Source organism: Kogia breviceps, chromosome 4, assembly GCF_026419965.1.
Source record: "Kogia breviceps isolate mKogBre1 chromosome 4, mKogBre1 haplotype 1, whole genome shotgun sequence".
NCBI classification, from domain to species: Eukaryota; Metazoa; Chordata; class Mammalia; order Artiodactyla; family Physeteridae; genus Kogia; species Kogia breviceps.
The window spans coordinates 53722013-53749430 of NC_081313.1; the positions used below are offsets into that span (position 1 = coordinate 53722013).

The 27418-nt window shown below is 38.9% G+C and overlaps 1 protein-coding gene across 1 annotated transcript in view; it reads left to right on the forward strand.

Annotated features, from left to right (window-relative positions):
• Positions 1-27418, forward strand: part of PIK3R1 (phosphoinositide-3-kinase regulatory subunit 1) — a 562712-nt gene that overhangs the window by 44603 nt on the left and 490691 nt on the right. Inside the window, exon 2 of the mRNA XM_067031067.1 lies at positions 25065-25189. The gene's annotated coding sequence lies outside the window, so the exon portion shown is untranslated. The remainder of the gene's footprint in view (positions 1-25064; positions 25190-27418) is intronic.

A 27418-nucleotide genomic window follows, 5' to 3' on the forward strand; every position in this document is an offset into this window, starting at 1 on the left:
TAAATATGTAAGCACCCAACATAGGAGCACCTCAATACATAAGGCAAATGTTAACAGACATAAAGGAGAAATTGACAGTAACACAATAATAGTGGGGGACTTTAACACTCCACTTACATCAATGGACGGATCATCCAGACAGAAAATCAATAAGGAAATGCAAGCCTTAAATGACACATTAGATCAGATGGACTTAATTGCCATTTATAGAGCATTCCATCTGAAAGCAGCAGAATACACATTATTTTCAAGTGCACATGGAACATTCTCCAGGATAGATCTCATGCTGGGCCACAAAGCAAGCCTTGGTAAATTTAAGAAAATTGAAATCGGGACTTCCTTGGGGGTCCAGTGTTTAAGACTTTGCCTTCCAATGTTGGGGGTGTGGGTTCAATCCCTGTTGGGGAGCTAAGATCCCACATGCCTTTCAGCCAAAAAAACAAAACATAAAACAGAAGCAATATTGTAACAAATTGAATAAAGACTTTAAAAAATTTAAATAAAATTTTTCAAAAAGGAAAAGAAAATTGAAATCATATCAAGCATCTTTTCCAACCACAACACTATGAAATTAGAAATCAACCCAAGAAAAAAACTGCAAAAAACACAAACATGTGGAGGCTAAACAGTATGCTACTAAACAACCAATGGATCACTGAAGAAATCAAAGAGGAAATCAAAAAATACCTAGAGACAAATTAACAGGAAAACACAACAATCCAAAACCTGTGGGACACAGCAAAAGCACTTCTAAGAAGGAAGTTTATAGCGATACAAGCTTACCTCAGGAAACAAGGAAAATCTCAAATAAACAATGTAATATTACACCTAAATCAACTAGAGAAAAAAGAACAAAACCTACAGTTAGTAGAAGGAAAGAAATAAAGATCAGAGCAGAAATAGATAAAATAAAGACTAAGGAAACAATTGAAAAGATCGATGAAATTAAAAGCTTGTTCTTTGAAAAGATGAACAAAGTTAATAAGCCTTTAACCAAACTCATCAAGAATAAAAGGGAGAGGGTTCAAATCAACATAATTAGAAATGAAAAAGTTACAACCAACACCACAGAAATACAAAGGACCATAATAAGAGACTACTATAGGCAACTATATGCCAATAAAATGGACAACCTAGAAGAAATGGACAAATTCTTAGAAAGGTACAATCTCCCAAGATTAAACCAGGAAGAACTAGAACTAGAACTAGAACTAGAACTAGACAAGCTTAAATTTTTAAGTAACACTTTTCTTATTTTAAAAGTAACATATGGCCATTTCAGAAAGACTTTGAAAAAACAAAAAAAGTAGGAAATTATAATTATCATAAATTACATAAGCTATAAGTAATTATTTCACTTTTTTTTTTTTTTTTTTTTGTGGTATGCGGGCCTCTCACTGCTGTGGCCTCTCCCGTTGCGGAGCACAGGCTCCGGACGCGCAGGCCTAGCGGCCATGGCTCACGGGCTTAGTTGCTCCGCGGCATGTGGGATCTTCCCGGACCAGGGCACGAACCCGTGACCCCTACATCGGCAGGCGGATTCTCAACCACTGCGCCACCAGGGAAGCCCTCACTTTTTAAATAGGAATAATCTGATAGTTATATTTGAATTACATAGAAAGAAAAGAAATTGAGTTGAAATTTTAAAATGTCCTAAATTTCAGCCAAAAGTTCTCTAAAGTTAGAGGAAAACTAGAGCTGTTGGTTCCTAAAAATTCATTATAAATTAAAAAGAGGTTATGAAATCTTTAAGATATCGGGGTTATTTTTTTAAGCTACATGTTTCTTACATGGGAATAAGTTTAAATTTTCCAGAAGATAAAATTTAGTAAGTTGTTTCTAAAAAATATTCACAAGTAAAAATCCAAAAATATCCTTTATGTAAGCCCTTTTATTTTTATAAAAGAAAAACAAATTTTAAGATGCAAACATATTTTTGAATGATTTTCCATAAATGATTAAAAGGGAAAGACTGTTGTGTGAACAAATATGCTATCAAAGTGACAACTCACTTTCAGGAAAAATACAAATTCATCACAAGAAAATAATTCTAGCTGTTTTGCTATTGGCCCAAGTACATTATCTATGAATTCTGAGTGACATTGGTCATCTCCTCACTCCTGAATTACTCAGCCTGTGGGGGTGTAGCTTAGTGTTTCAGACAGTACTTTTCCTTGGACATCATTTGCTAAATGTCATGCTGTGTTTGGGTGATGATTTTTTTTGTGTGTATTTCTTCTAATTGCCTTTCTTTGTTCTTATTTATCAGAAGAGATATATGTCTTTACTTTATCAATACTCTATTGTACTTCTAAATTGTATAAGTGTGTAATGACACTTGTTATCTTATTGAAGATATTCTTCCTGTAGCCTTGTTTGCTCTAATATGCATCAACTTCTGTCAGTTGGTTGCCTAGCTGTCATAGTAGGATTTCTTGCATTCACTTCTTCATTGCACTGTGTTATATCTTATATTCTGAGTGTGTGTCTTTCTTCTATCATGTTTTACAACAGTTTCATTGAGACATAATTCACATATCATACAATTCACCCATTCAATGATGTTTATTATGGTCACATAGTTGTGCAACTATCACCACAATCAATTTTAGAAGATTTTCATCACCACAAAAGAAACTTCATACCCATTAGTAGTCATTCCCCATTTCTTCCCACCCACCCCCCCACCCCAGCCCTAGGTAACCACTAATCTATTTTCTGTCTCTATATATTTGCTTATTTTGGATATTTGATTTGCATAGAATCATACACTTTGTGACATTTTGCATCTGGTATCTTTCACTTGACAATGTTTTCAAGGTTCATCCATGTTGTAGCATGTATCAATACTTCACAATTTTTTATTACCAAATAATATCCTATTATATGGATATACCACATTTTATTTATCCGTTCATCAGCTGATAGAAATTTGAGTTGATTCCACTTTTTGCCTATTATGGATAACGTTACTATGAACATTCATGTACAAGCTTTTGTGTGAACATATTTTTTCATTTTTCTTGGGTATATACCTAGGAGTAGGATTGTTGGAGCATATGGTAAGTCTGGGTAAATCTATGTTTAATCTTTAAGGGACTGTCACTGTTTTGCAAAGTGGCTATATCATTTAAAAATCCCACCAGCAGTGTATAAGATATCCAGTTACTCCACATCCTCATCAAAACCTATTATCTATCTTTTTTGTTATAGCCATCCCAGTAGGTATACAGTGGTATACATTGTTATTTTGATTTGCATTTTCCTGATGGCTAATCTTTTATTACTGTTTAATTTTGCTAAAGTATATCCAAAAGTAATTTTTTTTTAGAAAAATACTTGTATGGGCCAAAATGCCCTTTTATGGGGTGGGGTCATATTTTGCATTTTATTCTAATCTAATTCATGTATTTAAGCCACTTGAGACGTCTTCTTAATTACTTAACACCCTCCCTATGGAATGAATATTTTCAAATTCACTTTTATTTGCTCTTTTTGTTTTTCTGTAGACTTGTAGTCACATAGGAAATGTTTCATGTGTTCACAGGAAAAGCATAGAGTGCATAAAAGTGGCATTAGGACTTCCCTGGTGGCGCAGTGGTTGGGAGTCCGCCTGCCAATGCAGGGGACACGGGTTCGTGCCCCAGTCCGGGAAGATCCCACATGCTGCGGAGCGGCTGGGCCCGTGGGCCATGGCCGCTGAGCCTGTGCATCCGGAGCCTGTGCTCCGCAGTGGGAGAGGCCACAACAGTGAGGCCTGCGTACCACAAAAAAAAAAAAAAAAAAAAAAAAGAGTGGCATTAGAATGTTACAAATTTCGTTTTAAAATTTCTATTTGTGTTTTTGGGCCAAGATAAAGACACACTTACTAAAAGGTGACTGGCAATTGAAAAAAAATGTGTGGGCCTGGAGTATTCTAGAAGCTCAAGAAAAGAGACCCCCCCCCCAAAAAAAACCCTAGTGTTTGCCTCTTACATAACAATTTCTATTTCTAGAAGCTATATAAAAAAGATAGGACTTCATAATTGAACAGTAATTTAAATACATTATTGACCAAGATTTCTCCTATTTGTAGTGGCTGAGGCATGGGAATTTCTAAAGTGGTCGGTTTATTGGGCCTGCTGCCTGTGGTCAAAGTCTGAGTGTACATGTCTAAGTATCACGTACGATCCTGGGTTGCACAAAGACATGTACATGCTAGAGCAGGAAAAATGACAAAAGCTTCTGATCTAGGCTGCCCCCCTTATTTATAGATGCAGAAATCAAGGTCTAGAAAGATTCACGTCTCAAAGCTTGTTTGTAGAAAGAGGAGGCTCTAATGTAGGTCCCCTGACTCTTCAACCACTGCTCTTTGAACTTGTCAGTGTTTAAGGTAGTGAAACACTTCCCATTTAATATATCTACACACAAACATCTACTCAGCTTCACAAAAATCTCCCTTGAAATGCTGAGGCCCATTCATTGACTCCAAGTTAAAGCATCCTCTTCAACAGAACAATGTAAGATTTAAATGTCACTTGATGTTGCTTTGTTATCTCATTTTTGCTTCTAGTTATGCATATTTAAAAACCTGTCTCAACTGATAATTTTTTGGTTTTTGTTCCTCTATATGATGCAAGCATTTAGTTTTATCCATTGCATTCTCCTGGGGACAACCACCATTACCTGTTATTTCCCAGTTAATACATCTTTGTCGAGGACTTATTCTCTGCCTAGAACCCTGGCAAGCACCCTCCTGGGTGGATGCTCTCTGGGGAGTGTTGATAGGCAAAATAAAGGTCTCCACCCTTGTGCCCATCACCATGTTTTGCCCTCTGTCTTTATCTTTCAGTATTATTCCTTCATGACCCCTGAACCACCAGTGAAACCATTCACTACTGCCCAAGTTATCCATGTCTATTTTTCCCTCAACCGTTTCTCTTTCCACACAAAGTGGATGACCAGATGCATTGCCCCAAACTCTGCCCACTAGCAGGATTTTTCCTCACTGTCCTTTCCCTGGATCATCCCTGAGTAAGACTGTAGTACAATAACAGTCCATTTTCATCTGTGCCCACGTTTGAATTGCCTCATCTCTGAATAATCTCAGTCTTTTTCTTCCTCCTTCAGCTGGTCTGAAGGACTCCCATGTGGTCATAGATGTGAGCTGAGAGAGAAAAGCCGGTTAAATAGTGGTTGATGACATGGCAATCTTGACCAGCTGATTGTACAGCTTACTTGTGTCTGTGGCCTTGCTCATCTCTGATCCTAGATGTACCATTTCCATCTTACGGTTGCTTTTGAGACTGCATGATCTATGGCTTGGTAAACGAAACCTATCTGTAATGAACAGCTGTGGCTTCATATTCACTTCGTGGTCTGGTTAGAAGCTCAGTCTTTACCAGGGCCCGGTAGCATATCAGGAGCTGTATTTTGAATGGTGTATGTGGTTCTAGACTTCAGATGGCAGGGTCTTGCTCCAGAACCATAATGGTCTACATTGTGATTTCCCTGTAAGGGCTGGCTATAAGCTCCACAGAATATTTCTTTTTGATACCAGTGCCTCTAGTACCATAGCATCTACTGGATTTTGTGGTCCAGGGTACAGGGATAATTATCCCATGGACTGCATTTGCTACTTTATTTTCCACTTAATGCTCTCAGCCTCAGTGTCACTTAGTAAATAGATTGGAGCAGTATTCCTAGGTGTGAAATATGCTGCCTCTAGAACCTGTGTTTCCTTCATAGTGACAGAAGAAGCAAGATGCAACAATCTGTCCCTTACTTTAGAGGAATGTCTAAGCATGCCCTGGACCTCTGGGCACTTAAAAACCTCACTGATATAGAGGAAACTAAAATCTTTATAGAGTTTACCTCCCACCCTCAGGAACAAAGGTATTTTGCAATAGCCTTCAAGTCCAATTAACATGCCATGTATACAGTGAACCAATGTGATATTCTGTGGAATATCCAGATGGTTCTGGTCCCTTCGTAGCACACTATGACAGAGGGTTAGAGAATTGATGGAGCCCTGAGGCAAGATCTTAAATATTGTCGTTCCTGCGTGAATGGGAATTGCTTCTGATCCTCCTTCTTTGATAAGGTTGGAAAAGAAGTCACCTGCCCAATTATGTTCCTGAGGATATGTTGATCTGTTTGAGTAGAAATATCACAACTGACATAGCATCTACAGTTAGGGCTAATGCTTGGTTGCGTTAGTGGAAGTCCAGTATCATCAGCGGGGATCCATCTGCTTTCTGTAGGGGCCAGACTGGTGAATTCAATGGAGAAGCGAAGGTGACCACCCTCTAGGTTTTTAAGGGTAACAATAACCTCTGACAATCAGGATGCAAAAATCTTTTTGATTCACTCTCTTGGATAGAGGAAGGGGCAGTTTCATAAACTTCTACTTTGCCTTACCCACTAAAATAGCTATTTCACCACAGGCCAAGGAACCAATGTAGGGTTTCTGTCAACTTCTAAGCATGACCATCCATGCTGAAGGGTCCACAACTGGACCCTCTGTGCCAAACATGGGACATGATCCCATTTATTACCTGGCACTCAGATGCCACTGCTCTAACGGGACTATGATGATGCTTTAAGTCCTAGGCTAGCAACATTAACACAGAACATTTCCCAAGGAGTTCTCAAAATGTCTGGTTATCCCCTTTCCTCAGTATGTTGTTACCCAAGGAAGTAGATGTTGTTCCATTCCAATTGGGAGACTCATTCCTGTACACTCTTGCTATGATGCTGCAGGGTCCTTTCTGATCAGAACATGGCTTCCCTTCCTGTCAGTGAGTTCAAATCTGAGATATAGGCCCAAGTTTAGAAATTGATGTTGGTGAAGCAGACTGATTGGGGTTGAGTATTCAGCCTTCTCTGAGCTCCACTATCCTGATAATTAAGTTCTGGGCCTGGTTCTCGGATTTTTCTGTCCTCAGTTATTAGAAATGAGTCTCTTTCTATGCTGCCAATAAGACCCTCTGACTTCCACATTTTGTCTTATGTTGGGGATTAATCTTCCTCAGCATTTTGCTGTCTTTATCCTAATACATCAATAGCACAAGAGCAGCCATCCAATTGCATAATCTTCCTGATTTCTACTTCCCCCATACTTCTCAAACTCTCCTCAGATCTTGCACCAACCAGTGCACTCTTTTTAGCTGGTATCTCATTCCAGTTTGCCACTGGTAATAGCATTAATAACTGCACCAGTACTACCCACACACTGGGGACTCTGAGTCCTCAACCTGTCACTAGTGATGGGGTTCTCATTGACAGCCATCTGGCAAATAATCTAGTTCAAAAATTCCAGTTTAGAGGCTGCTTCCTAGGACCACTTTTGGTATCAACTCTCTTTTGTCAATTCCCCAGAAAATAGACTCTGAGATAAAGATTTGTATGCAAGAAGTTTGCAGGGGAAATGAGAGAAGTAAGACTGTGAGAAGGAGAAATTGAACTCCAATGTGGTTGCAGTAGAGGCCTTAGCAGGTCTCTCTGGGATCTATGGCACTGTGATGATATGTCAGGGATTTCCCAAATTGAGGCTAGGAGGTCACGAGAACCAGTCACTGGATTCTGGCCACCTCCAGAGAAGGTATGTTAACTTGGGTGAGTCGGGTCCCTTTGTCCACAAGCAAATACCGTATGGAGCTGAGACTCAGCTGCGATCCATCAGCAGCTAACATTTCTGGCAACTGAGGGGATGAGTACCTTGGTCCTGAAGGGGGCATCTGAGTGGTACAGGACACTATCCACTACATCATGATCCAACTATAAAGATCCCAATGAATGCTACTGCAATTTTAGTCTTCTGTTGCATTTTAAGACTGCAAAATTTATTTTAAAAATCAGCGAAAGACAACCAGAAATCTAATGGAGTAAGAAAATATCCTGCTGGGGCAATATAAGCAAAATCTTTGTTTAGGGATAGGTCACATTTCTTCTGCTTTATCTAAGAATTATCTCAGGCTTTTGAAAAGGGAAGCATGTGTTTGAAATATGAAATAAACTATCTGCAGGCTGTGAGGGTAAAGCCTACTAGAAAGTGCTAGAGATTTTGGGGGGGTTAATTGTGCACTCCTCTAGTTATTCTTCAGCAGAAGTTCCAGTTGTACTTGTCAAAGATATAAAGTTTCTTTGAATGATGAAGTCTTCTTTTCCCTTCGCTTCTGCTTTCCCCTTCAGTTCTCCCTGCTCCATCAGCATTTATCTCTGTGTGAGTCTATTAAGATGCATTCTAGGGTGGACACAGAAAAATTAAGAGCCTATCAAGAAACTATAAGGAATAAATAATAAACTTTAAATTTATTTATTTATTTACTTATTTAAATTTATTTTATTTATTTTTTAAAACTTTTGTCTGTGTTGGGTCTTCGTTGCTGCACGCGGGCTCTCTCTAGCTGCGAAGAGTGGGGGCTACTCTTCGTTACGGTGCGTGGGCTTCTCATTGTGGTGGCTTCTCTTGTTGTGGAGCATGGGCTCTAGGCACGTAGGCTTCAGTAGTTGTGGCGTGGGCTTTAAGTAGTTCCTTAAACAGATGATTAAGGAAGTCGAGAATTTAGATTTTACTAACATTTTCATACTCTACGAAAGTCCAGGGAACATGATATGCCAACCACAGGAGAGAGCCCTATCGAACACTTAGCAACTCACCTCTGGGTCTATCAACCAAAATGTTGGTTAGATGCTTCTTTTGCCAAATTCTTGAAGATTTGAGAGAAAAATCTGAATTGTATCTCCATGACTTTCGGTGGGCGAAAACCCTCTGAGACATTATATGAATGTAGAAACAAAGTCCTACAGATACATGTACATTATGCTAATAAGAAAACACCTAGATGTAGAACTGAGGAGGGTCATTTCTTTTACACACACACACACACACACACACACACACACACACACCCATACACATTCTCCAGAATCAATTGAAAAGTTGACAGATCAACCACTGACAGCCAAAAAACTCTAAGATATGTTTAAAATCCTAAGAATAACTACTATTCTTAGCATAATGTAATGTCCTCAGCCTCTGACAGCATAGATCTCATTGTTAAGTACCTTGGCCTTTATTATGGGAAGAATACTCAAGGAAGCAAGAATGCAAGGATAGTAAATCAGGGGTTGTAAACTGCCATTCCATCAATTAAGTCTGGTCCACTGATTTTTCTTTTGGTTTCTAGTATCTATTAATATTCTGAAAAATTAGAAACCCCAGCAACACTGAGCTTGCCTATGTGAAGCATGGCTTCACCATTTCTTTCCAGCCCTCTCCCACATGCCCTTTTCACTCTATTGAGAGACTTGGGTGCAACCCTAAGAAAAGATATCAAAACAGCTAACAAGGCAATTAGTAAACACAGGTTGCAAGAAGTTAAGGATGAATTATGTTGTTGCTTACCTAACCCTAAGGATGTGACCAAGAGAAATAATTAAATAAAAACCTTGTTGTACAAGGCCTCTTATGTAAAGTCACTAATTTGATCAATTATCCATTACATGTGTTTAATAAATTAGACGATATGTTCACCTAAAGAAAGACAATGCCCTCTAGACACCCATGTTGTAGATGTTGTCATATAATGACATAAACAAGCTGTAGAACAAGAAAAAAACATAATTAGTATTTTGTTCTAAGTAAAGAAAATAAAATAGAACATTCATAAACAATTACAAACAAGTTCTTTCAAGTTATGAGATTATTAGCTGGGGCGTATGAACCATAAATTCTAAGGGAACAGTCACTTGGTAATTGTATTCAGAACACTCTTATTAACTTAGACCAATTCCAGGAATAAGTAGTAGGAACAAGCACAATTAACATAAAACTAGAGAGCTGTACTTAGGAGGAGGAACTCAGAAAACCCAGCTCTGTAGGATGGTGGAGACTTCCGGGAATCCGTGGGGTTAGAACATGCAAAGTGGTTGCTTTTGAAGGCCTTAGAACAGTTAAGCCACTGGTATCATGTGTTACAGAGGTAGCATCAGGTTCCTGGCAAGCTGGCCTGGAATGAAGGAAGCAATTACCTCATGACATTTGCCACACCATATGGCAGGTGGAGATATCTCAGTATGCCATCCAATGGCTCCTCCGCGCAGGAACTCTTCTAGTGAGCGTCACTTGATACGCGAAGCTTGTGAAGGAGTTCAAATTCTCGTAGATGATTATATTATCCAGACAAAAAGGCAAGACTACAACCTGAGAACTTTGCAAGAGCCAAGCCAAGAAAGAAATGCTATGTATAGTGATAATGAACTAGAAGTTAGAGGTCCAACCAAAGCCATAGAAACTATGGGCAATGGATCAGTATTTACTGATCTCAGATTGAAGTAGCTAAGGATGTGGGACAAGGTCAGATTGGTGCTTAATATTACTTCTGTCTCTATTATTATTTTCATCACACTAAGCATAACTATTCTTTATCATGAACTTATTATATGCCAGGTGCTGTGCTTTCTGCTTTTCCTATTTGGGGATGTTTAATGAACATTTGCTGAATGAAAGGGTGAGTTAATTCTTCCAGACATCCTGCAGGGATTACAGATGGGAAGTTAAGCATCTTGCTCAAGGTGCCACTGCAAATAGGCCAAAAAAAAAAAAAAAAAAAAAAACCTAAAAATCAAATCCAGATCTGCCTCATTACAAAACCCATGAATTCTATACTCATGGTTTATTCTAGAAGCTGAAGAAAGATTGAAGTTATAAGTCACCAGTAACCACTCAAAGTAGTATTAATGTGCAATAAGAGAGAGAAAGAGAGTAGCTGAGCAGGCTCAACTAGGAGAGTATAAACAAGGGCTAGAGACCTGGAAGTGCAGGAGAGGGCGGTACAGCCAGACAGAGGCTTAGTAAGATGGCTGTGCTGGACTTGGCATAGGTGCTTGCCCTCTGACTTTGGACATGAAGAATCTGCCTGTCAGTAGTTATGGTCTCTCATGGGTTCTGGCTTCACGTCTCTAGCTACTGCTCTCTATAGGATGTTCTATTCTATGATTGAGAAGGTTGGGGGAATGAATGAGAGGTTTGTGCAGAAGAGCTGTGGTCCTAGGTGCAGGTCATCCTTGACTCTGAATGTCCAGGTTGTTGAGGTTCTCAAAGTCTGGGGTTTGCATAAGGTTTTCTCTCACTTTATACATAGAATGAGCTCACAGGAAGGGGTGGTCCAAGCTGCCATAACTTTTAATCTCTGCTTCTGTCCCTATGGACTTTCATCTGTAGCCAACTGTGGGAATTATGAGCTGGGGAGGTGGGGACTCATTTGGAATTATTTCTGTAATTCATCACCACTCTCTACCCCTTGCTTGAAGAATTTTCAAACAGCTCTTCCAAGAATAACCCAGCAAATATGTTTATTTTCCAGGAGTGGGGACCCTATCTGTCCCAGCCAGACAGCATTTTGTCTCATCCCATGCCAGTAGACATCACTGCAGAATATATAAATTATTATGTCAAGCAGCTAAGCCATTAGGTACAAGATTGGGTACAAGAGTTGATCTGCTACCAACACTATTTTCCTAATGTCATCTAGTGTAGGACAAATGCAAGAAGAATTTGAAGCTAAGCCAGTTGACTTTGTTTGACAAATCCAGCTGATTCTCAATTATCCTGACTAATGAGGCACAGAAATTGCCTGAGAACAATGATTGATAAGTCTCAAGCTGTATTCAGCAAAGCACATCACCTATAGGAGGGTTATGACAAAGCCACAAAAAGGGTATGTGTCCCTGGATATAAGGGGGACAACTAGACTGGGTTTGGAACTTATATTTCCAAGTCATACTAATATTAGCAATAAATTGCAACAAAACAGATGGACTTAACTTCAGAAAACCAAGAAAAGCTTCCAGAGAGCCTAATTGAACAGATTGCTATAGCCATATAAATAGGTCAAGTAGGAACTCATGCATGTTCCAGGGAAAACTCTGAGATTGTGTGTGTGTGTGTGTGTGTGTGTGTGTGTGTTTGTGTGTATGTGTGTGTATAGTCAGCTAAGCAGAAACTGATAGAAACCATTTTTGCTGGAGGATGTATTGCTGTGCCATGGATGTGACTGTGTATCAAGATCCTTCTGATAACTTGCAGTAACTGACTCTTTGGGAAGAGATCTAAGTTAGCCTCAACAATCCTGAATTCCATACAAGTATTGCTAAGGTTATAGAGAAACTCTATGTTTTGACTCTAGAATGTCAGCAAAGGAAAAGGCAACATGTTAAAACAATTCTCTATTAAATTCCAAGCATGGGAGCATTTCACCTACTTCATCATGGAAATCTGTTGCAATTATTACTAACAAAACCAAGTGTCTTCTATTAGTTAAGTCGTTCCAAAGGAACATACATTTTTTCCAATTACCATGGCTTCCTCCCCTCTTGTAACCTACTGTAATTTTTTCCACAAGGGTTATTAAGTAATTTTTTTTTGTTTAAAGCTGCCCAGAAAGTGTCCCTTCCAAATATTGTTCTTTTAAACTTTTTATTCAGAGTAGAGCATGTTGAATGATGCCTCATTGTTAGATCAACCTTTTTTTTTTTTTTTTTTTTTTTGTGGTACGCGGGCCTCTCACTGTTGTGGCCTCTCCTCTTACGGAGCACAGGCTCCGGACGTGCAGGCTCAGCAGCCATGGCTCACGGGCCCAGCCACTCCACGGCATGTGGGATCCTCCCAGACCGGGTCACGAACCCATGTCCCCTGCATCGGCAGGCGAACTCTCAACCACTGTGCCACCAGGGAAGCCCTAGATCAACCTTCTTAATCCCATTAACTAATGCAATCATGGGGGGTGGGTGGGGTGGCAGGGGAATGCAGGGGGACAGATATATGAAAAAGGTGTCCACATCCTCATAGTGGAAGTAGATCATTATGGCCTCTCCCAAAGAGGGAATCACAGACTGATTTTTCCCTTGGCATTGCCTGAAAGTGACCCTTGATGGGCATCTGGGCCCTGTCGCCTCTCACAAAGTCTTTGTCTCTGGACTTCAGACCCACCTCACTCATGTCACCATCCACGCCTTTGCCTCTACTTCAGCTTCCAGGGAAGCTCAGGCTGGTCCACGTCCCATTTCAGAGCTTTAATACTTAACCTTTTAGAAGCCATAGAATGAATTTTTTAATGGGCAGGACCTGCTGACCCAAAGCCCCAACCAAGTAACTCATTGTATGTTTCCTCCCCTCCTGCCAAGCCTTCCATTTTCCTTATTTTACCTTCTTCTAAACTTGGTCTTGCAATACGAATGTGGGAGTGCTGGAAATCCAGTCAAAGGAGCCTTCAAAAACGTTATGTGCAGTTGAGTAGTGTAATTTGTCTAGTCTCTGCTTATCATTTACTGTGGCTTTCTAGGGGTCAAAGTAATCAAGCATTTGGGGACTTGGCTGTCGAGGACAATAATTATAGAAGGTTTGACCTTGGAATTTGGGAGGTGGGGTGGGAAGAAAGATGTGTCTTTATTCTTAATGATAAGTAATTATTACTTAGTGCACAATGAACAACTGGCCTAGTTTAGCCTTTTCTCTGGGTTCTCAAACTATAAGTTATTTTTAAATTATAGGTTATAGCCCATTATTCTCATGAAACAAACTTATTGAATCATGACCAGAGTTTTTTAAGTAATAGAATGTATCAATAGTAAGGATGTGTTCTTTTACATACATATGTAGGAAATGAGTGTGTACTGGATCAAAATGTAAAATACATTTCCTACCATAGATTGAGTTAAAAAAAAAAAAAAAGGCCAATGTTCTACATCAATACTCACATATTCAGAGATCTGCAAGGACCAGGCAGATAACACACATTTTTCCTTAGGCCAATACCAGCCAGAATAAGGCTGTGAGCACAGTAGATTACTGGAGAGCTCATGCCCCATCTAAAGGTAGGAATGATTCAGTATTTTAAAATGCAAAATCCACTGTGCAGACCTAATTCACTTGGGAAGAAGCCAATAAGCATGTTGTCCAATTATAAGATGCAGTTGACCTCTGGAATAGGAAAAAGTAGAAATGGAAAATGTAAGTTTGTGGCTGCTGAGAATAGTCTGAACATGACTCCTGATAGGTCTTAGGGTATTACAGAAGCAAGGAAAGATGAGGGAAAAGCGTGATCTCTGTGTGACCATTTTTCCTTGGCCTTAGAAGAAGAGTATGATGGTAGAAATAAGTTTGAGTCTTAATTCCAATACTTCTTCATTTTCTGTGTGATTTTGGACAAGTTAGTTAAATGATCTGACATTCAGTTTCTTCCCTTGTAATATGGGAATATCAATACCTATTTTATAGTGAAGATTACAGATAATGTATTTTAGATATGCAGCATTAGCGTGAACCATAGTGTTAAGTGGGTACTTAAATTATCATTCTGTGATCTCCACAAGAGTAATATAATTTCAGCTAATTTTAGTGATTAACTAAATAAATTAAGAAAGGGAATTACAAAAGATTTTATTTTCACTCTTGTTTTTGACAAATCCTTTGAATATTTTAATCAATCACATAATGGGAAGATATGTACTGGTTTGGGAGGGCTATTTGACAATATCTATCAAAAATATTTCTAAAAATCTCATATAAAGTCTCAAAAAATTTAAAAGGATTGAAATCATACAAAGTATTCTCCCCAACCATAATAGAATGAAAGTAGAAATCAAAACACAGAAAGGAATGTGGGAAATTCATGACCATGTGGAAATTAAACAACATATTCCTAAATAAATTAATCAATGAAGAAATCAGAAAGATTAATAGAAAATAGACTGAAAAGAATGAAAATGAAGACACAAAACAAAAATTTATAAAATGCTGTTAAAAACGTACTTAGATAAATGGATTAAATGCTCCCACCAAAAGACACAGACTGGCTGAATGGATACAAAAACAGGACCCATATATATGCTGTCTACAAGAGACCCACTTCAGACCTAGGGACACTTACAGACTGAAAGTGAGGGCATGGAAAAAGATATTCCATGCAAATGGAAATCAGAAGAAAGCTGGAGTAGCAATTCTCATATCAGACAAAATAGACTTTAAAATAAAAACTATTACAAGAGACAAAGAAGGACACTACATAATAATCAAGGGATCGATCCATGAAGAAGATATAACAATTGTAAATATTTATGCACCCAACATAGGAGCACCTCAATACAAAAGGCAACTACTAACAGCCATAAAAGGGGAAATCGACAGTAACACAATCATAGTAGGGGACTTTAACACCCCACTGTCACCAATGGACAGATCATCCAAAATGAAAATAAATAAGGAAACACAAGCTTTTTTTTTTTTTTTTTTTTTTTTGTTGTTGTTTTTGTTTTTTTGCGGTACGCGGGCCTCTCACTGTTGTGGCCTCTCCCGTTGCGGGGCACAGGCTCCGGACACACAGGCTCAGCGGCCATGGCTCATGGGCCCAGCCACTCCGCGGCATGTGGGATCTTCCCGGACCGGGGCACGAACCCGTGTCCCCTGCATCGGCAGGCGGATTCTCAACCACTGCGCCACCAGGGAAGCCCGAAACACAAGCTTTAAATGATACATTACACAAGATGGACTTCATTGATATTTATAGGACATTCAACCCCAAAACAACAGAATACACATTTTTCTCAAGTGCTCATGGAACATTCTCCAGGATAGGCCATATCTTGGGTCACAAATCTAGCCTTGGCAAATTTAAGAAAATTGAAATCGTATCAAGTGTCTTTTCTGACCACAACACTATGAGACTAGATATCAATTACAGGAATAGATCTGTAAAAAATACAAACACATGGAGGCTAAACAATACACTACTTAATAACGAAGTGATCACTGAAGAAATCAAAGAGGAAATCAGAAAGTACTTAGAAACAAATGACAATGGAGACACGATGACCCAAAACCTATGGGCTACAGCAAAAGCAGTTCTAAGAGGGAAATTTATAGCAATACAATCATACCTTAAGAAACAGGAAACATCTCAAATAAACAACCTAACTTTGCACCTAAAGCAATTAGAGAAGGAAGAGCAAAAAAACCCCAAATTTAGCAGAAGGAAAGAAATCATAAAGATCAGATCAGAAATAAATGAAAAAGAAATGAAGGAAACAATAGCAAAGATCAATAAAAATAAAAGCTGGTTCTTTGAGAAGATAAATAAAATTGATAAACCATTAGCCAGACTCATCAAGAAAAAAAGGGAGAAGACTCAAATCAATAGAATTAGAAATGAAAAAGGAGATGTAACAACTGACACAGCAGAAATACAAAAGATCATGAGAGATTACTACAAGCAACTCTATGTCAATAAAATGGACAACCTGGAAGAAATGGACAAATTCTTAGAAATGCACAGCCTGCCAAGACTGAACCAGGAAGAAATAGAAAATATGAACAGACCAATCACAAGCACTGAAATTGAAACTATGATTAAAAATCTTCCAACAAACAAAAGCCCAGGACCAGATGGCTTCACAGGCGAATTCTATCAAACATTTAGAGAAGAGCTAACACCTATCCTTCTCAAACTCTTCCAAAAGATAGCAGAGGGAGGAACACTCCCAAACTCATTCTATGAGGCCACCATCACCCTGATACCAAAACCAGACAAAGACGTCACAAAGAAAGAAAACTACAGGCCAATATCACTGATGAACATAGATGCAAAAATCCTCAACAAAATACTAGCAAAAAGAATCCAACAGCACATTAAAAGGATCATACACCATGATCAAGTGGGGTTTATTCCAGGAATGCAAGGATTCTTCAATATACGCAAATCAATCAACGTGATACACCATATCAACAAACTGAAGGAGAAAAACCATATGATCATCTCAATAGATGCAGAGAAAGCTTTCAACAAAATTCAACACCCATTTATGATAAAAACCCTGCAGAAAATAGGCATAGAGGGAACTTTCCTCAATATAATAAAGGCAATATATGACAAACCCACAGCCAGCATTGTTCTCAGTGGTGAAAAACTGAAACCATTTCCACTAAGATCAGGAACAAGACAAGGTTGCCCACTCTCACCACTCTTATTCAACCTAGTTTTGGAAGTTCTAGCCACAGCAATTAGAGAAAATAAAGAAATAAAAGGAATCCAAATAGGAAAAGAAGAAGTAAAGCTGTCACTGTTTGCAGATGACATGATACTATACATAGAGAATACTAAGGATGCTACCAGAAAACTACTAGAACTAATCAATGAATTTGGTAAAGTAGCAGGATACAAAATTAATGCACAGAAATCTCTGGCATTCTTATACACTAATGATGAAAAATCTGAGAATGAAATTAAGAAAACACTCCCATTTACCATTGCAACAAAAAGAATAAAATATCTAGGAATAAACCTACCTAAGGAGACAAAAGACTTGTATGCAGAAAACTATAAGACACTGATGAAAGAAATTAAAGATGATACAAATAGGTGGAGAAATATACCATGTTCATGGATTGGAAGAATCAACATAGTGAAAATGACTCTATTACCCTAAGCAATCTACAGATTCAATGCAATCCCTATCAAATTACCACTGGCAATTTTTACAGAACTAGAACAAAGAATTTCACAATTTGTATGGAAACACAAAAGACCCCGAATAGCCAAAGCAATCTTGAGAACGAAAAATGGAGCTGGAGGAATCAGGCTCCCTGACTTCAGACTATACTACAAGGCCACAGTAATCAAGACAGTATGGTACTGGCACAAAAACAGAAATATAGATCAATGGAATATGATAGAAAGCCCAGAGATAAACCCACACACATATGGTCACCTTATTTTTGATAAAGGAGGGAAGGATATACAGTGGAGAAAAGACAGCCTCTTCAATAAGTGGTGCTGGGAAAACTGGACAGCTACCTGTAGAAGTATGAAATTAGAACACTCCCTAACACCACACACAAAAATAAACTCAAAATGGGTTAAAGACCTAAATGTAAGGCCAGACACTCTCAAACTCTTAGAGGAAAACATAGGCAGAACACTCTATGACATAAATCACAGCAAGATCCTTTTTGACCCATTTCCTAGAGAAATGGAAATAAAAAGAAAAATAAACAAATGGGACCTAATGAAACTTAAAAGCTTTTGCACAGCAAAGGATACCATAAACAAGACCAAAAGACAACCCTCAGAATGGGAGAAAATATTTTCAAATGAAGCAACTGACAAAGGATTAATATCCAAAATTTATAAGCAACTCATGCAGCTCAATAACAAAAAAACAAACAACCCAATCCAAAAATGGGCAGAACTAAATAGACATTTCTCCAGAGAAGATATACAGATTGCCAACAAACACATGAAAGAATGCTCAACATCATTAATCATTAGAGAAATGCAAATCAAAACTACAATGAGATATCATCTCACACTGGTCAGAATGGCCATCATCAAAAACTCTAGAAACAATAAATGCTGGAGAGGGTGTGGAGAAAAGGGAACCCTCTTGCACTGCTGGTGGGAATGTAAATTGATACAGCCACTATGGAGAACAGTATGGAGGTTCCTTAAAAAACTACAAATAGAACTACCATATGACCCTGCAATCCCACTACTGGCATGTACCCTGAGAAAACCATAATTCAAAAAGAGTCATGTACCAAAATGTTTATTGCAGCTCTATTTACGATAGCCAGAACATGGAAGCAACCTAAGTGTCCATCAACAGATGGATGGATAAAGAAGATGTGGCACATATATACAATGGAATATTACTCAGCCATAAAAAGAAATGAAACTGAGTTATTTGTAATGAGGTAGATAGACCTGGAGTCTATCATACAGAGTTAAGTAAGTCAGAAGGAGAAAAACAAATACCGTATGCTAACACATATATATGGAATCTAAGAAAAAAAAATGTCATGAAGAGATTAGTGGTAGGACTGGAATAAAACACAGACCTACTAGAGCATTGAGGATATGGGGAGGGGGAAGGGTAAGCTGTGACGATGTGAGAGAGTGGCAGGGACATATACACACTACCAAATGTAAATTAGATAGCTAGTGGGAAGCTGCTGCATAGCACAGGAAGTTCACCTCTGTGCTTTGTGACCACCTAGAGGGGTGGGATAGGGAGGGTGGGAGGGAGGGTGATGCAAGAGGGAAGAGATATGGGAACATATGTATATGTATAACTGATTCACTTTGTTGTAAAGGAGAAACTAACACACTATTGTAAAACAGTTATACTTAAGTAAAGATGTTTAAAAAAATTTTATTAAATTTAAAAAAAAGTACTTAGAGGGGAATTTATAGCTGTAAATAGCTATATTAAAAAATAAGAAATATCTCAAATCAATAACCTAAACACCTACCATAAGACAAAGGAAAAAGAAGAACAAACTAAACCTAAAACAAGTGGAGTGAAGGAAATAAAGAGTAGAGTGGAAATTATGAAATAGAGAATTACAAAATAGAGAAAATCAACAAAATAAAAGTTTGATTTTTTGAAAAGATCAACAAAATTGACAAACCTTTACCTAGATTGACCAAAAAACAGCAGGGAGAAAACTCAAATTACTAAAGTCAGAAATAAATGAGATGATATTATTACCAACTTTACAGAAATAAAAAGGGTCCTAAAAGAATACTATGAAAATACTATAAATACTATACTATAAATTGGATAACTTAAATGTAATGGATGAATTCCCAGGAAAAACACAACCAGCTAAATAATCAAGAAGAAATAGACAATCTAAATAGATCATAAAAAAAGAGATTGAATGAGTAATCAAAAAACTCCTCACAAGGAAAAACCCAGGCCAAAACAGCTTTACTGATGAATTCTACCAAATATTTAAAGAATTATTAGTAATTATTCACAAATTCTTCCAAAAAATGGAAGAGGAGGGAACACTTTCCAAATCATTCTCTGAATCCAGTATTACACTGATGTCAAAACCAAAGACATCACCAAAAAAACTCCCCAAAAACCCAGGATTCTACAGCCCAGTATCTCTCATAAATATAAACACAAAATTCACCACACGTGCAAAAGTAGCAAACTGAATCTACCAACATATTAAAAGGATATACACCATGGCCAAGTGGGATTTATCTCAGGAATAGAAGGTCAGTTTAACACCTGAAATCAATTAATATAATATACTATATCAATAGAATAAAGGACAAAAACAACGTGGTCTTCTCAATAGATGCAGAAAAGGCATTTGACAAAATCCAACACCGCTTCATTTAAAAACATTCAACAAACTAGGAATAGAAGGTCACTTCCTCATCCTGATAAATGCTATTTACAAAAATCCCTACAACTAACATTATACTTATTTATAGTTGAGATGATCTTGTAGATAGAAAATATAAAAGAATCCCCAAATACTTAGAGGTAATAAACAATTTCAGCAATTTTTCAGGATACAAGATCAGTATACAAAATCAATTGTTTTTCTGTATACTTGCAATTCAAAATTAAAATTAAGAAAACAACTTCATTTACAATAACATCAAAAAAGAATAATACTTATGAATAACTATAACAAAAGAAGTACAAGACTTGTACATTGAAAACATATTGTTGGAATCAAATTTAAAGGATGTAAGTAAGTGAAAAGACATCCTATGTCCATGGATTAGAAGGCAGTATTATTAAGATAGCAATACTCTCCCCATTGCTCTACATATTCAGTACAATCTCTATCAAAATCCCAGCTGGCTTCTTTGCAGAAAATGACAAGCTGATCCTAAAATTTGTATGAATATACAAGGGACCCAAAATTGCAAAACTGTCTTGGAAAGGAACTAAGTTGAAGGATTCACACTTCCTGACTGCAAGACTTACTTCTAAGCAAATGTAAGCAAGACCATGTCATAGTGATTTAAGGACAGATGTATAGATCAATGGACTAGCATAGAGAATCCAGAAACAAATCCTCACATTTACAGTGAATTGATTTTTGAAGAGGGTGCCAAAACAATTGAATGGAGAATGAAGAGTCTTTTCAGCAAATGGTGCTAGGACAACTGGAAATTCACATGCAAAAGAATGAAGTTGGACCCCTACCTTACACTATATATAAAAATTAACTCAAAATGGATCAGAATCTAAGTGTAAGTCAAAATTATAAACTGTTAGAGGAAAACATGGAGGTAAATTTTCATGACCTTGGCTTTGGCAATGGCTTCTTATATATAATATCAAAAGCAAAAATGAAAGAGAAAATAGTTAAACTAGATTTCATCAAAATTTAAAACTTTTGTGCTTCAAGGTCACCACAGAGAAAGTGGACAGACTGAATGGGAGAAGATATTTTAAATCATGTATCTAACAAAGAACTTATATCTAAAATATATAAAGAACTCTCACAACTCAATAATACAATGATTAAAAATAGGTAAAGAATCTGAATAGAAATTTACCCAAAGAATATATACAAATGTCTAACAAACACAAGAAAGGGTGCTTAACATCATTTTCTTTAGGGAAATGCAAATCATATTATGAGATAACACTTGACACCCACTAGGATGACTATAATCAAAAAGATAATAACAAGTGTTGGTAAGAATGTAGAAAAAATGGATACCTCAGGCACTGCTGGTGGAATTTTAAAATGGCACAGCCACTTTGGAAAACAGTCTGATCGTTTCTTAAAAGGTTAACCATGAAGTTACTATATGAACATATATCAAACTATTAACAGTAGTTTCTTCTGGGATGAGGAGGTCAGTAGGTGGATGGGGACTAGAACAGAGGAAGTGGGATGTGGGAACTGTCACATTTCACTGTATAAAGGTCTGTTTTGTTTCTGTCTTTTCAATAATTTAGTATTTATGTATTACCAGTATAAGACAAAAACAAATAGAAAGCTACATAAGATGGATGTAACACATAGACCAAGTCCCAAGGCACTTCATCAAATTCATGTAATAATCTTACTGATCAGAATAAACTGTACTATGAATGCAGAATTCACATGCTGTTGGCTACCTTTGTTAGAGCAGAATTACATTCTATGTGACATTTACTTTGGTAGGAAAAGGGATATGGCATGCTTTGACAAATGTTCTGTCTGGTGCATGTTCTGGCTTTTGTATTTGCTATCCTCTCTGCCTGGAATGCTCTTCCTACAAATATCCACATCTGGTCCTCCCACTTCTTCAGATCTTTGCTCAAATATTTTCTTCTCAACCAAGTCTTGCCTGCCTTCCCTACTTTGAACTTGAGTACTCAACTCAATCCCCGCTAGTCCCCATTGCCCTTCCTTGCTTTATTTTCCTCCATAGCCTTTTCAGCCATCAGATACCCTACAGTTTCACTTACTTGTCTAATGTCCACTTCCTCCATCTCACTGAAGGTAGGAAATTCTATCAGATATTTTATGGCTGTAACCCTGCATCTAGAATGATATCTAGCACATAGCATGTGCTCAGTAAAGTTTTGTTGAACCAATGAAAGAATGATTTAATAATTGCATTTAAATAAAGGAAACTATGATCGTGGGAGCTACTGGCACAGCTGGGATGGAAAAGTGTTGTCTCTCTGAACTCTCATCACCAAATCTTGCCCATTGAATAAAATAATTTAAAAACTGGATATAGATGGCAGCAAGGTTTCCAAATTTTCTTCCATTGGTCAAAACCCCCAGTTGCTCTCATTCACCCACTATTCATCACTGAGACTCACAAAGAGGGGAAAAATGAGAGCAGAAATGTCATTTCCCTTTCTCCCTACTTTTAGTCAAGCTGAAATAATCTGAAACTTATTGGGAACATGAGAGTTCAGGCATTTCAAAGCTTAACTTCCAGATCATTAGAGCATTGTATCACCCATCTGAATTTGGACTTGAGATTAACATAAATTTATTTCTATACTAAGCTGATTTTTCCATCCATCCATTAACGTTTCCTTCTTAGTGAGCCTTTATTTAAATTCACATTTCTTTTTCCTTCACTATTCCCTGGGTATGTCTGAACATGAAAATACTTCCTTTAATTGACAAGTCCAACAAACCAAGATAAAGTATAGCAATGAGTGGGTTCTTAGATCTTTCTCTGTATGTGAGTATACTAAGCTTGAAGGCACAAAGCGTTAAACCGTTTTTGAAAGCACGTTGTATTTTTTTTTTAATTTTATTTATTTATTTATGGCTGTGTTGGGTCTTCGTTTCTGTGCGAGAGCTTTCTCTAGTTGTGGCAAGCGGGGACCACTCTTCATCACGGTGCGCGGGCCTCTCACTGTCGCGACCTCTCGTTGCGGAGCACAGGCTCCAGACGCGCAGGCTCAGTAATTGTTGCTCACGGGCCCAGTTGCTCCGCGGCATGTGGGATCTTCCCGGACCGGGGCATGAACCCGCGTCCCCTGCAATGGCAGGCAGATTCTCAACCACTGCGCCACCAGGGAAGCTCCTAAAAAGCACATTGTATTTTTTATTTTAGTTCTTTTTCCACAGGAGTACTCTCTGAATGTATAATGCAGAGCCAGTTTTGGAAGACCAAACATAGAGAAGAAAGAGGAGATTAAAGAGGATTAGCAGCAAAGACACCTAAAAGAAGAGCACTTGTGGGTGGAATGTGAGGTGTTCATTGATTAAGAGTTGGGAAAACTAATTTCTTTCCTATAGTTCCAAGGGATTTCATAGCAACAGAAAAGAACAGAGTCCTAGTCCTTTAAAACCATGAGGCACCATTTTGTCTGACATATTTCTTCTACATCTTCCAAGGTACATGGAATATAGGTATTCCAAAATGGGTGAAAGAGAAATCTTCCTTGTCATTGTTTAAAACCCCTCCAAGGAGACTCTGAATTCTGTTAGAAAGACAAACCATTCTTCTTCCTGTAGGAGCCTAAGCTCTTCAGATCTCTTCTACATCTCTCTTGTTTCCACTTAAATTTAGTGCCTCCTTTGTAGTGCTTAGAGTAAAGAGAGAGGCTCCCCCTTCCTTGGGAAAACTGAAGTTTCCCACTGGCCCCCAGCTCCACGTGGGATGGGGCATGGCTTCATGCCACATGATTTACCCTGAGGTGCAAAAAACAGTGTTCTGTAAACAGTTCTAACAACTATTATAAAGTACTAAGGCTGCTCTGCCAATCAGATCCCTGATAAGTTGAGCACTCCTTGCCCTATCATAACAAAGCACATGTTGCCTGTAGGTCTAGCTGTGAAAATGACAGAGCAATGCTCCCAGACAGGTTGGGTGGTGAACATGGGCCCCATGACTCACCCTTACCTTAGTTCTAAGAGACAGGCTTTGGAAACCAGGCTGGTTAGGGTCTGCTAGGTGGATTCCATGTGCTGATCCATCCTGTCTGAATTGCTCAGAAGGAGTCTTGAGCCCTGTGTGTCTAGGCGGGATGGGAGTGGGGCAGATCAAGAATGTGGCATCAGAATAGAAGCAGTGATTTCCTAAGTCCTTGGTCAGCTGTGCGAAGCCTAATATCTCGCTCACTGCAAGTTTCATGAAGTCAAACCACCAGATCAAGCTTGGGGAGGTTACCTGTAGTTCGGGCTGGTTTTTTCCCTTTGGGTTTTGTATAAATTTGAAAACAACAAATAAGATGTCAGCATTTTTCTTGCATACGTCATCCTAGTCCCGATTTCAATAGATTGTACCGTGTCAGCTGAATGGAAGAAATAGGCTGCTCATGTCCATGTTTCCATAAGCACATAATTTTACTTATACTACAAAGTAGTAATTATTCTGATAAAATGATGAAATATTAATAAAGGTGGAATTATGAGTTTGACATTACCAATGGCAGTATAAAGATTATCGATTTTTTTTTCTATTACTGAAATGGTTTGAATTGTATTCCTTGTCCAAGGCCTCGGGAATTATTAAAATTCCTTGACTACACAAGCGTCTCATGAAATGTGTTAATGAGATTGTTTTCTGATATGCAGAAGTGTCCTGACACGGTTTTTAAATGCATGCTGCACATCCCCAACCAATTATCACACAAAATGCAACTATTTCTCTTTGTCAGTCACTAGCGCCTGAATAGACAGCATTAGACCCAGCTGCATAATTCTGGCTTAATTTTCATGTCTGATACTATAGTAATGTTGTGAGGCATTTACTTAGCAACAGGGGTAAATGTTTGTTTTAAATGTGATTTCCTTTCTTTAGCCTCTTTGGAAATATGCCTAAATTAAGAAGCATGCCTTCAGTTTCTGCAGAAGAGCAAGCATGTGTTTGCACACACACCTTGGCTTGGCTTGTTTTTTCTTCCTCCCTGTGGTGATTGTGATGAGGTGAGTGTTTGTGCTAGCAAAATTCTGGAGTGCGGACAAACTGTGCTGCACTTTTATTAATGCAAGATGGAAAATGTGACCAAAATATTGTAGAAAATCTAATTGATGTCTGCTCAAGCTTTGTATTAGTTTGCTGGGGTTGCCGTAACAAAGTACCTCCAACTGGGTGCCTTCAACAACAGAAGCTTAGTGTCTGTCAGTTCTGGTGGCTGGAAGTCTGAGATCCAGGTGTTGGCAAGGTTGGCTCCTTCTGAGGGCTCTGAAGGAGAATCTTTTCCATTCTTCTCTCCTGGCTTCAGGTGGTTTGCTGGCAATCTTTGGTGTTCCTTGGCTTGAAGATCTCCGCCTTCATCTTTACATGACACCCTCCCTGTGTGTGTGTCCAAATTTCTCCTTTAAGGCACTAGTCATATTGGATTAGGAGCCCACCCTACTCCAGCATGACCTTATCTTAACTAATTGCAACTGCAACAAACCTGTTTACGCATTCTGAGATCCTGAGGGTTAGGATTTCAACATATGAATTTGTAGGGGATACAGTTCAACCCATAACAAGCTTCAAATAAATAATAGGCTATGTAATTCAATGAATATATATTAAATTGTAAGTTGATTTTTCAAGATTAGTGTGACATTTGCTTTTCAACTTCTGATAACTCCCTCAGGACTCTTGTGTCTTCCTTTACCAAGCAGCAGAAAGAAGAGTTATAATTTGCAGCAAAGCCCGTACTGTCCACCAGATTTCGGTCCAGCCTTTCGCATTACAAGATATTAAAAAGACCTTATTACTAAGTGCTCCTCATTTCAGTCACCATTTCCCTCACTGTTTCTATTAATTTTGATAAACATATGAGAGTACATGCTTTGTAAAGGGGCAGCCTTCACTGGGAGTCAAGCTTAATCACAGCGTATGTATTAAACTGAGCCCAGAGACCTTTTAAGGTTTGCAGATTCTTACGGCGTAGTAAGTTAGGGAATTAAAACTCAGCACACGAAAGCTATCTTCCAGACCCTAAAGAATACTGTAAAAGGATACTAAGTTGGAATAGTTATAGGAAATGTCACGTTGAGAGACATGGCTGATCGGGACCTCATTAATTGTTGCAAGATGCACAGACTACCAAAATCAGGAATTAGGACTAGAGGCACAGAAGAGATGGTAGGAAAGGGACATGTATCAGTAGGTGTGAGAGAGAGGTTCAGTCTAGCAGGCAGAATAATGTAGAGTCTGAGAGGCCTGATAACAGATAGCAGGTGGCATGCCAGGCTGGCACAGCCCTGGGAGGCCCAACTTGGAGTCACAGAGATGGGTAGTAAAGCTTGGCCTTGGGAAATTGGGGAGCAGATGGTGATCAGAAACACAGGCAAACAGTTGAAATTTGAGAGGTCAGACCCAAGCCACAATGCTTCTGGTAGGAATTTTCTCTCAAATATGGTGGAGACCCTCCTCAACACTTTAATTTGTCACTCCTCCGTTTTTGGAGGCATTGCTCTTTCTCTGTTGGCGTCCTGTCACTCTAATGCTCTCATTCTCCCCGATTCTCCTGCTTGATCTTCATTCACTAAAACCCATTTGCTGTGTGTTTCAGGGAGGGAAAGGTGATCATCACAGGGGCAGATTCAGTAAAGCAGTGGGGAGAGATGTCCGATCGCAGTGGTCTGAGGAGGGGGTGGGAGGTAAGAACTTTCTGCGGTACGCGGGCCTCTCACTGTCGTGGCCTCTCCCGTTGCGGAGCACAGGCTCCGGACGCGCAGGCTCAGCGGCCATGGCTCACGGGCCCAGCCGCTCCGCGGCATGTGGGATCGTCCCAGTCCGGGGCCCGAACCCGTGTCCCCTGCATCGGCAGGCGGACTCCCAACCACTGCGCCAGCAGGGAAGCCCTATTTTTTTTTTTTTTTTTTTTTTTGCGGTACACGGGCCTCTCGCTGTTGTGGCCTCTCCCGTTGCAGAGCACAGGCTCCGGACGCGCAGGCTCAGCGGCCATGGCTCACGGGCCCAGCCGCTCCGCGGCACGTGGGATCTTCCCGGACCAGGGCACGAATCCGTGTCCCCTGCATCGGCAGGCGGACTCTCAACAACTGCGCCACCAGGGAAGCCCTGGAGAGTCTTGCTGTGACAGGAAGCAGATGAATGAGTGGTCACTGAAAGAGACCGGGCAGCCCTCGGGGTCCTGACTCTTCACCGCCCACACTCACTTTGAAGTCATTTCATTTATATCCTTCCCTTTC